At 41.3% G+C, this 10,593-nt stretch overlaps 1 non-coding gene across 1 annotated transcript; it reads left to right on the top strand.

Moving 5' to 3' along the window:
* Nucleotides 1–9,335: 9,335 nt before the first annotated feature.
* Nucleotides 9,336–9,442, top strand: LOC141688387 (small nucleolar RNA R71). Its single transcript, XR_012561831.1, has one exon. It is a non-coding gene; the product is annotated as a small nucleolar RNA R71 (small nucleolar RNA).
* The last annotated feature ends 1,151 nt before the right edge of the window (nucleotides 9,443–10,593 follow it).

The following is a 10,593-nucleotide window of genomic DNA, read 5'->3' as shown; positions in this document are numbered from 1 at the left end:
GTGGAATACCAAAAAAGAGCTTCATTTTATTACAACCTAAGAGTTAAAGAGAGATTCTTCAAGCAAGGAGATTTGGTATTAAGGAAAGTGGAAGCTTCTGGTGTAGGACAGAAAGGAAAACTAGCCCCAAATTGGGAAGGACCGTACAGAGTCAAGAGTGTTCAGGGTAGAGGAACCTACAAGCTGGAGAGTATGGAGGGTTTTGAAGTCCCGAGAACCTGGCACGCACAAAACCTGAAGGTTTACTACGTGTAAGATAGGCGAAGTACGATTCTCACTTATCATTGTGACAAGTAGGTTTAAAAGCACCTTGAAGCTTTGCTTGCGTAGGATTTTATATTCCAGTAGAATTTACATTGTCTAGTTATTGTTGATTAGGGTCGAACCCATGCTGTGTAAGGTTTTGGAGAACCAGACTTCATATTAAAGAGTTTGAAATTATTTCAATCTAAGGATGTTTAAAGTTCAAATGTATATTAAGATTGTAAAGTTAAAATAGAAAGAGGCAAGAAAAGCAACATATGAAATATAACCCCGAAGGGTAACAAGTTCTGATATGAATAAAGTTCAAAAAGAAGATATACAAAAAAAAAACTTAGGCCTTGGAAGGCTGAGATTCCTCGGAACCACTATCCGAAGTCTCCTCAGATGTTTCAGTCGTTCCTTCGGACGTCTCAGTCGTCCCCTCCGAAGTCCCTGTAGAGGTTCCCTCTGCGGGAGATGCTGGCTGTTGAGGCACTGCTCTTGGAGGCTCTTCCACCCTGGCCTTCTTAGTGACAGGCTCAAACTCCTCTTCGGAAGAATCTTCCTCCTCTCCGTCCTTGATCATATCAACAAGCTTCTCAGTAACACCCCCGAGCTCTGGAACTCGCACAGGGCAAGGAAAGGAGGACTGCTCGAGGACTTCTGGAAATTCATCTTGTATGGCCTCCACAGCAGCATCCCAGCCTTCTTTATAGCTAACTGGGTGCAGGTAGGCATCGTGCTCCACCATCAAGTCCTTGAACTCCTGGGTGTCCATCCAGCCGTCAAAGGCTTTATCCTTCTGTGCCTTCAAGATAACATTTTCAGCCCGGGCCGTTTCTAGGTCAGAAGTGGAAGAGGCCAGTTGAGCTTCAAGGGCCTCTATTCTCTGGTTGGCCTCCTCCAACTTCTTGTTAGTGTCCTCCAGGCCAACCTTCCAAGCCTTAGCTTGGTGAATCGCCCCTTGAAAATGGGCATTAGCCTGCAAAAGAAGCAGCAAAAGTATGAGAAAGGAAACGTGAAAAGGCAAGTATAAAAGGCAATAGGAAAAGGACATACCGTCGCTAAAGCCTGGGCTCCGAAAAGCTCATTCCCCTCTAAGTCCTGTTGAAGGACAAAATCTTGATAGTCCACCGGGGAGATGGAGTGCTTAGACCATTCCTTGGACAGGGCCGTGCTGCCCAATATTGAATCCTTGCCCCGGATCCCCCAAGCAGGTTGAAAATAGGCCCCTGGCCTCTGCTTGGTGCGCAAAACCTGGCTGGGGCCTTCCTCGCCCGGTTCCATTGCTTGAAGGAGGAACTCAGGGAATCGGTCACCAAGGCGTGGGTCTTTAAAGACCTTTCCAGCCCTCTTCATCCTGGTTGTCTCCAGGTCTTTAGGCTTGGTAGCCTCCTCAATCTTCTCAGCCACTGCAACAAGCAAAGTTGAAAACTCAGCGGAATAGAAAATGAAATAAAGAAAAGAGAGCGAGATATAAGGGAGGAAACTTACTTTTCTTAGGGACGGGAGAGAGGCCGCGTTCTACAAGAACGGACTCCCGGATAAGATCCCAAGAATGGGAAGTCCCATTATCTTGTGTGAGGAGGTTGAAAGCTCTAGCCTCCTCCTCAGACAAAGTTATGTCATTTGGGCTCCCATCGACGGCAAGCCCGAAGGACGATCGAAACAGGGTGCCCCAATCTCCACCCTCCCAAACAACGAACAAAAAATCTTTCTTCCACCCCAAGTTGTTGTCAGGGATGGACTTCCCATTCACTATATGGGGAATAGTGGGGCGCTGGTTTAGAGAAACCCAACCCGGACTTTTATCAGGGCTGTTTTTGAACTGGAAATTTTTCCTGAAAACAGCAACAGAAGTAGGGACCTTGTGCTTGGCACATTGTGACAGGTAGCACAGAATAAGCCTCCAGGAGTTGGGGGGAGTTGGCAAGGGCTGACACCCACATCAGCCAGTAACAAGGGAATGAACGGATGAAAAAGGAGTCTGATACCTGCCCTTAGAGTATCCCTATAGACGCATAGTGCGTCCTTTTTCCACTGGCAGGCCCTGTCGGCCGGACCCGCAAGAACCAGCTTAAAAGGCTCCTTGATTTTGAAGCAGCTGCTCAATTTCTCCAGCTCCTTGGGATCCCGCAAAGCACTAATATGATCGTGCGCGTCCAGATGCGCATCAGACGGGTACTAGTCCCCTCGAGTGTTGATCATGTCGATTAAGGAAGTATACCTCGATCGAATAGGAAATTCGTTGGACTTTCTAGCCACGTTCATCTTGGCCAGGCGAGTCATTTTTTTGTCAGCCATCTAAAAAAAGAAAGGGGCACGTAAACAGGCTATCTTAAAACGGCACACAATGGAAAAATAGATACGAAAAGCAAAGGGAGGAATTTTACCTGAAGAAGCACTCCCGAAAAAGGCTTTGAGCTCCGACTTGCTGTTATTGCTCTGAGAATCTTAGCAGGAGGAGAAAGAAGAAAACTTAGAAATGAGAGGGTGAGGAGTAGTAGCCTTTCCTCATTCCTTTATATAAGAGGAAAAGGAAGTTGAAGGGACGAAAGCCCATTAAGGACAAAGGCCCATAGGAAAAAGCCCAGAAAAAGGAATATTCCTGAATATTCCTAGGAATTCTAGAGCATTCTAAACAGGGTGTATTAAGCCCAGATCAATATTAAGCCCAATAAAGAGGCCCAGTAATATTTGGTAAAGCCCAATAAGAGGGGCCCAGTAATATTTGGTAAAGCCCAATAAGAGGGGCCCAGTAATATTTGGTAAAGCCCAATAAGAGGGGCCCAGTAATATTTGGTAAAGCCCAATAAGAGGGGCCCAGTAATATTTGGTAAAGCCCAATAAGAGGGGCCCAATAATATTTGGTAAAGCCCAATAAGAGGGGCCCCGTAATATTTGAAAAAGCCCAATAGAGAAAGCCAGGCCCAAATCCAATTAGGATTTGGAAAATTCAATTTTAGCCCTAAAAGATGTAAGGCCCAATGGAGAAGGCTAGAAAAAGACCAGAATCCAGGTCGAGATCCAGGTCGTGAATCCTGCCCGAAATCTTTCGAGCAGACACCCGAAAATAACGGGTAATAAAGACCAGAATCCAGGTCGAAATCCAGGTCGTGAATCCTGCCCGAAATCGTTCGAGCAAACACCCAAAAATAGCTGAAATAACGGGACTGAATTGAGGTCGAAACTTCAACCAGGAATGAGGTCGAATAAACCAAGCATCTTTTCAAAAATGGGGATTAAAAACCCAGGTCGAAGTTCGACTAGGATCCTGGTCGAATTCTAGGTTGTGGATCCTAGTCGAAATCCTTCGACCAGGAAGCAAGAGAATCAAAGAATTTTTGAACAGGATTCAGGTCGAAATTTCGACTAGAATCCTGGTCGAAATCCTAGTCGAGGCTCAAGACCAAGAGCTGAAAAGTGGGGGAGTTTTCGACCTAGATCCAGGTCGAAAGTTCGACTAGGATTCTGGTTAAATTCCAGGTCGTGGATCCTAGTCGAATTCTTTCGACCAGGATGGCAAGGCTGACCCCTATTTCGACTAGGATCCAGATCGAAATTTCGACTAGGATCCTGGTCGAAAAAGGGCTGGAAATCTGAAAAATCCAGAAAATTAGGGAAAAATCCCAGAAAAATTGGGAAAAATCCCAGAAAATTAGGGAAATCCCAGAAAATTAGGGGAAAATCCCAGAAAATTAGGGAAAAATCCCAGAAAAATTTGGAAAAATCCCAGAAAATTAGGGAAAAATCCAGAAAATTAGGAAAAAATCCCGGAAATAAGGGAAAAATTCCTGGAAATTAAGATAATTCCTGAATAAAAGGAAAATTCATTGTAAATGTGTAGGTCGCTCCACACTTTACGGAAAAACGAAACCCTGTAAGGGAACGAATAGACTTAACTTCTGCGAAACCTAGTCAATGTTTCCCAAAAGTTGGGGGGCAAATGATAGGGATAAATAAATTATGATAGCATGATTTATTTACTGCATTAATTGTACAAGGTGTGGACTGCTAGGCCCAATAAAAAAATATATGACATTCAGACCAGAAAGGTTAAGCCTGATGGACCAGATCAGTCCTGATGGAATAAAGAAGGCCCAAAAGCCCTGATTATTAATTAATTTCGTAATTAATTAATAAGAGAAAAATCAGCTATTGAGAAGAGTCCCGATAAGGATATAAATCCTTATAGATTAGCCTCAAGGAGACCTAAAAGGATAAGGAATCAGTTTCCTACTATCTAGGACTCTAAAGTCCATTCTAATTATGAGACTTGCCCACCAAGTCTCCTATATTAAGTCCAATTCAAGGACTCCCAACATCTATATAAGGGACCTCACCCCACAAATCAGAACTACATTTTTTGACTTGATCCTTGGCAATCAGCAAGGTACGTAGGCATCTTGTAAGGCAGATCGAGTCACGAAACACAAGAGCAATCAAATCGAGGCTTGAAGCTCACGTTCCTTATTATTAAACACAGCAATCATATATATTAGTTAAAAATCCATAACAATTACTACTCCATTCAATAGCCTTATTGTTCTTAACCTTGGCATGTGATGGTGATGACACTAATCAGATAACACGAAACTGATAAACGCCAACTTTCGTTGCACGAGTACCATTTTACCAGACATCCACAAAAGAGATAGAAGCTGAATAGACACCGATTATATCGAGACCCTATATGTCTATAGAATTTGACAACATAACGGTTTAAGCACAAGTTATCTATCTTGATTACATAGGGCAAGTAAAACGGTTAGAGTTACCTACAAATCATGCATAACAAATACATGAACCTATGCTAGCATGGCAAGTTCTAAACCTCTATATTCATTGTCGCTTCAATAGAGATTAACACGCTATCTTATATGTTAGCTACACACATAAGACGAATAAGCACAACCATACTAGGATATCAATCAATCACCACACACCAAGATATCAAAACAATTAACTATTGAAATCCATAAGTAAATCCGCTAGAATCCCATGACAACGATTAGCCCATAATCGAACTCATCGTCACCATGGGTTCCAATGAAAGCATGGTATAAACAAGGTCTTAATAAACTAAATAATAATCAAAGTACGAATAAACGAGATCTAGGTTCAACAAGAACAAAAACGAGCATCCAAAGTTACAACTAATTCAAAGAATCACAAGTTGAAAACAACTTCTTTTTCAGAGTTGTTCTGTGGTTCTAGGTCTTCTCCTTGGTATCCCAATCTTCCCGGATGATGAAAACCTTTTTTTTAAGTATATATATGCCCCTAGTGGACCTGGACCCTTAAAATCGTCAAATTCTACTCAAAAAAGGCTTTTTCAGCGAAATCAGCGACCAGCTGCGCCCTGAGCGGGCGCTTAGCTCTCTGAGCGGGCGCTCAGCTCTGCTGAGCGGGCGCTCAGCTACTGACTGGAAAAATATTCTGATGAATCTTGTTTTGACCATAACTTGAGTTCTACTCATCAGAATTAGGCGATTCAACTGCCCACGCGAAGCTATTGAGATTCTCTACAACTTGACAATGGCCTTGGCTTCCAATTCTGATCACTTTTCATCATATTTCCTTTAAAAGCTCTTTTCTTCATTTAACTGATACCTGAAATGCAATAACACAAAAACACATCAAAATACCAACAACTTGAGTCCAAAACACCAATGTAAGCTTGTAATAAAGCATTCCAAGTGGATATAAAATCCACTTATCATACCCCCAAACTTGAATCGATGCTTGTTCTCAAACATAAACAGACTCAAAACTATAAAACAAACCTAATGCATGAATGCAACTATGTGAATGCAACTAAATGATAATGCAATCGATCCCCTCAGAATAACCATAACCAAATGAATAAACCAATGCCTCTAAGAATGCAATAACTTGAAACAGAGTTCGAATAAATCCCACAAACCAAATCACAAACCAGAAATGTGCGTGTGTGGATGCTTAACAGATATACTCTCGATACTAGATCAATAACCATAACTTATCTATCATCGAAACAATCAAAATTTATAAACAGAATAGATAATAAACGCATTATGACTCACAACACCTCCTTTCTACTAGAGTTATACAAGGATTCACACTATTATTGAACACATAGCAAAGATGCTTATTTGATCGTGCAATGAATGAGGTCCCAAAAGACTTATACAATAATACCCATGTAGCGAGCGTTAGGTTAGCGGATCCCAGACTATAAAAGCCTTAGGTCACTAGGCACAAAGTCCCCTAGAACTTAATAACTCGAGTATTAAAGAGCTCACTCTTGATCAATTATGCATAAACACATACTTTTTTCTTTCTTTTTTTTCTTTTTTTTTCTCTTTTCTTTTTTTTTTAAAAATTTCTGAATAAGTGTGTTTCGCTCCATCTCATTCAACCCTAGACTACTCATAAAAATATGAGCCGGCTACTAGCCATTTGATACCTAGCCTTACAACAACTAGCAATGAAATCCAAGTTTTTCTCCAGATAAAAAGAATCAGTGTTTTTACTTCACTACGAGAATATCACAAATTCTAAATATAACCAAGTGATTAAATCTCAATAACAAACAAGTATGATCATGATCTAGATCAAAAGCAACCCTATAAGACTTTGTGCAAATATTTGTTTCTGGCATGCAAATCAATTCACTAGGACTTAAACATCCCTCTATTCGTCTTCACCACACTGAAATCAACATCAACTTATCAAATATCATAGTTCATCTTAAGGGATCATGCTAAATATGCATGCAAATACAACTATATGAAATTACATAAAAACAAACAAATATGTCCTAAATGAACAATCATACAAAAATATGAATGAACTACAACTAAACATGCAACATGAATCTATATGAATCTATATGGACACACACTACTAATCCTTACATTATCACCCCCAAACTTAAAATTTTCAATGTCCTCATTGAAGGTAATAATAAGGATTTCAGGCATACCTAGTCGGCGGAAAGATCACCCTCTTCGGGTGGAGGATCAGGTGGCCAATCAACCTCGCCACCAGTGTCTCGAACAACAGTACCGAAAACATGTGTCAAATCTACAGCAAAATGACGGTGAATGTCGTGCATGGCCTCCATACGCCTAGTTACTCGCCTGTACTGCTCATCACCAACACCAGTCCTATCAACTACCTGCTGCACATGAGAAGAACCCTCTATAGGCACTGGAGGATCCGTTCGGCTACCCTCTACATCATCAAAGATATATCCCAACCCCTTGTCAGGGGGTGCACCTAAGAATGAATAACTCAAGTGATCTGGTAGTGGGTGAAGCTCAAGTGTGGAAACACCTTCAATAGATGGCTCGAGACAGTCTTGAGAAAATTTCAGCTCTGCTAACCCAAGAGAATCGAATGGCATATCCAACTTCCTCTTCCATGGAGGTGCATTCAAAACATGCAGTTGCTCTAGTTTAAAGCACTCCTCTTTAGCTGTGGGTAACTTTATTTCCTTGAACACATTAAAAGTGACCTTTTGATCGTAAACCTTCATCGAAAGCTCTCTTTTTTGCACATCGATCATAGTTCGGCCTGTAGCCAAGAATGGTCTTCCCAAGATAATGGGAATCTTCTTATCTTCCTCGAAATCAAGAATTACAAAGTCAGCAGGAAAGATGAGTTTATCCACCTTGACCAAGACATCCTCCGCTATACCTCGTGGATAAACGATGGAACGGTCAGCTAGCTGCAATGACATGTATGTTGGTTTTAGATCAGGCCGAACAAGCTTCTTGAAGATAGATAAGGGCATCAGATTGATGCTAGCTCCTAAATTACATAAACACTTGTCGAACGATAAGTTTCCGATGGTGCAAGGAATAGTGAAGCTTCCAGGATCTTTAAGCTTCGGAGGCAACTTTTGTTGCAGAACAACACTGCATTCCTCCGTGAGAGCAACGGTCTCTAAGTCATCGAGATTCACTTTCCGAGAGAGAATACCTTTCATAAACCTCGCATAGCTAGGCATCTATTCAAGAGCTTCTGCGAAAGGTATGTTGAAATGAAGTTTCTTGAACACCTCCAGAAACTTAGCAAATTACTTATCCCGCTTTTTCTTCTGCAGCCTTTTAGGAAAAGGAGGTGGAGGATAAATCTGTTTCTCCCCTGTATTACCCTCAGGAGGAGTGTGTTCCACAGTAGTCTTCCTTGGTTCCACCTCTACTTCCTTTTCCACATCTTCTTCAGCCAAAACTTCAGATTCTGGAATTTGAGACTTTTCAGGCTCTTCGTCTTGCTGAACTTGGGGGCTTGCGACCTTTCCAGACCTTAAGGTGATGGCGTTCACCTGTTCTTCAACTTCCCTCTTGCCTGGATTTGTTTCTGTATCACTAGGAAGCGTTCCTGGTGGTCGATTCAATAAGGCATTAGCAATTTGCCCTATTTGGTTCTCCAGATTCTGGATAGAAACAGCCTGGCTTTGGCATATAAGAGCCTGGTTTTTGTACATAAGCCTCAACTCCTCCAATTCATATTTTTCATTCGAAGATAGACCTGCATCATTAGTTTGTTGTTGAAGTTGGAGTTGTTGTCTTGGTGTAAATTGTTGCTGAAAACCAGGAGGGTTAAATAGCTTATTTTCAAACTGCTGGAATGGCTGTTGCATCGCATTCTGATTGTTGCTCCAGCTGAAATTAGGATGATTCCAGTTGTCAGGATGATAAGTGTCTAGAACTGGTTGCTGTGATCTCTGAAAGTTACTCATAAACTGAGCTGAGTCGCTAGATATAGCGCATTGTTCTGTCACATACGGACCTGCACGCAGCTCACAAACACTAATTATCTGCTTAACACCATAGTTAGCCAGAAAATCGATCTTCATAGACAACGCCGTTAGTTGAGCAGTGATAGCCGTAGCTGTATCCACTTCAAGAACTCCTGCTACCTTGCCCTGTGGATATCTCTGGGTTGGATACTGATATTCATTAGCAGCCATCAGTTCAATTAGATCATAAGCTTCCTTATAGCTCTTTGCCCATAATGCTCCGCCTGATGCTGCATCGAGCATGGGTCTGGACTGTGCTCCCAACCCATTGTAAAAATAAGTGATGATCATCCAATCAGGAATTCCATGATGAGGACACTTTCTAAGCATCTCCTTGTAGCACTCCCAAGCTTCACTTAGCGATTCTCCCGTTTGCTGTGCAAATTGAGAAATAGCATTCCTGAGTGCAGCTGTCTTCGCCATAGGGAAGAATTTAGTAAGAAACTTCTGAGCAAGATCTTCCGAAGTAGTAATCGAACCAGCTGGTAGAGAGTGTAACCAGCTCTTAGCCTTGTCCCTCAGAGAGAATGGGAACAGTCTCAGCTTCACAGCATCTTCAGAAACACCGTTGAACTTGAAGGTGTCGCATATCTCAATAAAATCCCTAATGTGTGTATTGGGATCTTCCGTTGGAGAACCCCCAAACTGGACTGAAGTCTATACCCATTGAAGTATGCCAGGCTTGATCTCAAAGGTATTAGCTGTGATAGCTGGCCGGACAATGCTAGATTGAATGTCATTGATCTTGGGTTGAGAAAAATCCATCAAGGCTTTCGTTCGTGCTGCTGGATCTCCCATTGTAATGAGTACCTGAAACACAAACAAATAAACCGTGAAAGTAAAAGAATCCGAGTCAGTGAACTTTAACGACCACTGATGACAAGCACATAAACTAAAAATTAACACCGAGTCCCCGGCAGCGGCGCCAAAAACTTGTTAGGGCGAAAACACACGCTAATATTCACGCAAGTATACGCGTTCACAAGTAGTATAAGTGAAAGGCATATGTCATAGCCTACTCGTTTATTCGAGTATTTAACTCAACTCAAATAAGAATGTAATAAGTAAATAGTGGATCAATCGTCAGTGAGATCTCACAATGTAACATCTGTCAAAGAATAAAGAAATATTGTTCATCTGCAGACTTGAAGATTCACTGGAAGAAGTTCAAGAATTTGATCATGCCTCAGTGATATAAATCAAGATCGTGGATTTAATCAAGTGACAGAGATCTCGTCAGGGTATCATTTATTACAAGGATTCAATCAGAATATCGAAGTCAAGACATGAAGAAACGTCACGGAAGTTAGTCACTCATGAACCAGACAGTACATCGAGTGTCAGCATTGAAGTGGCGGAATTGATTCATAAGTCTCAGTGACTTTCAGAAGATTGTCAGAAGAATGGATGCTGCTCAGGGTTAGTATTAATTCTCTATTAATTAATTAAGTCATATAATTTAATTAAGAAAATAAATTATATCTGCAAAGATTAATTTATTGATTAATTGAATTAAATTGATTAATTAATTTAGAATTAATATTAAGGATTTACAAGAT

Source organism: Apium graveolens, chromosome 9, assembly GCF_009905375.1.
Source record: "Apium graveolens cultivar Ventura chromosome 9, ASM990537v1, whole genome shotgun sequence".
NCBI lineage: Eukaryota > Viridiplantae > Streptophyta > Magnoliopsida > Apiales > Apiaceae > Apium > Apium graveolens.
Note: the sequence above shows the minus strand (reverse complement) of the source record. Positions and strands in the feature narration are given on the sequence as shown.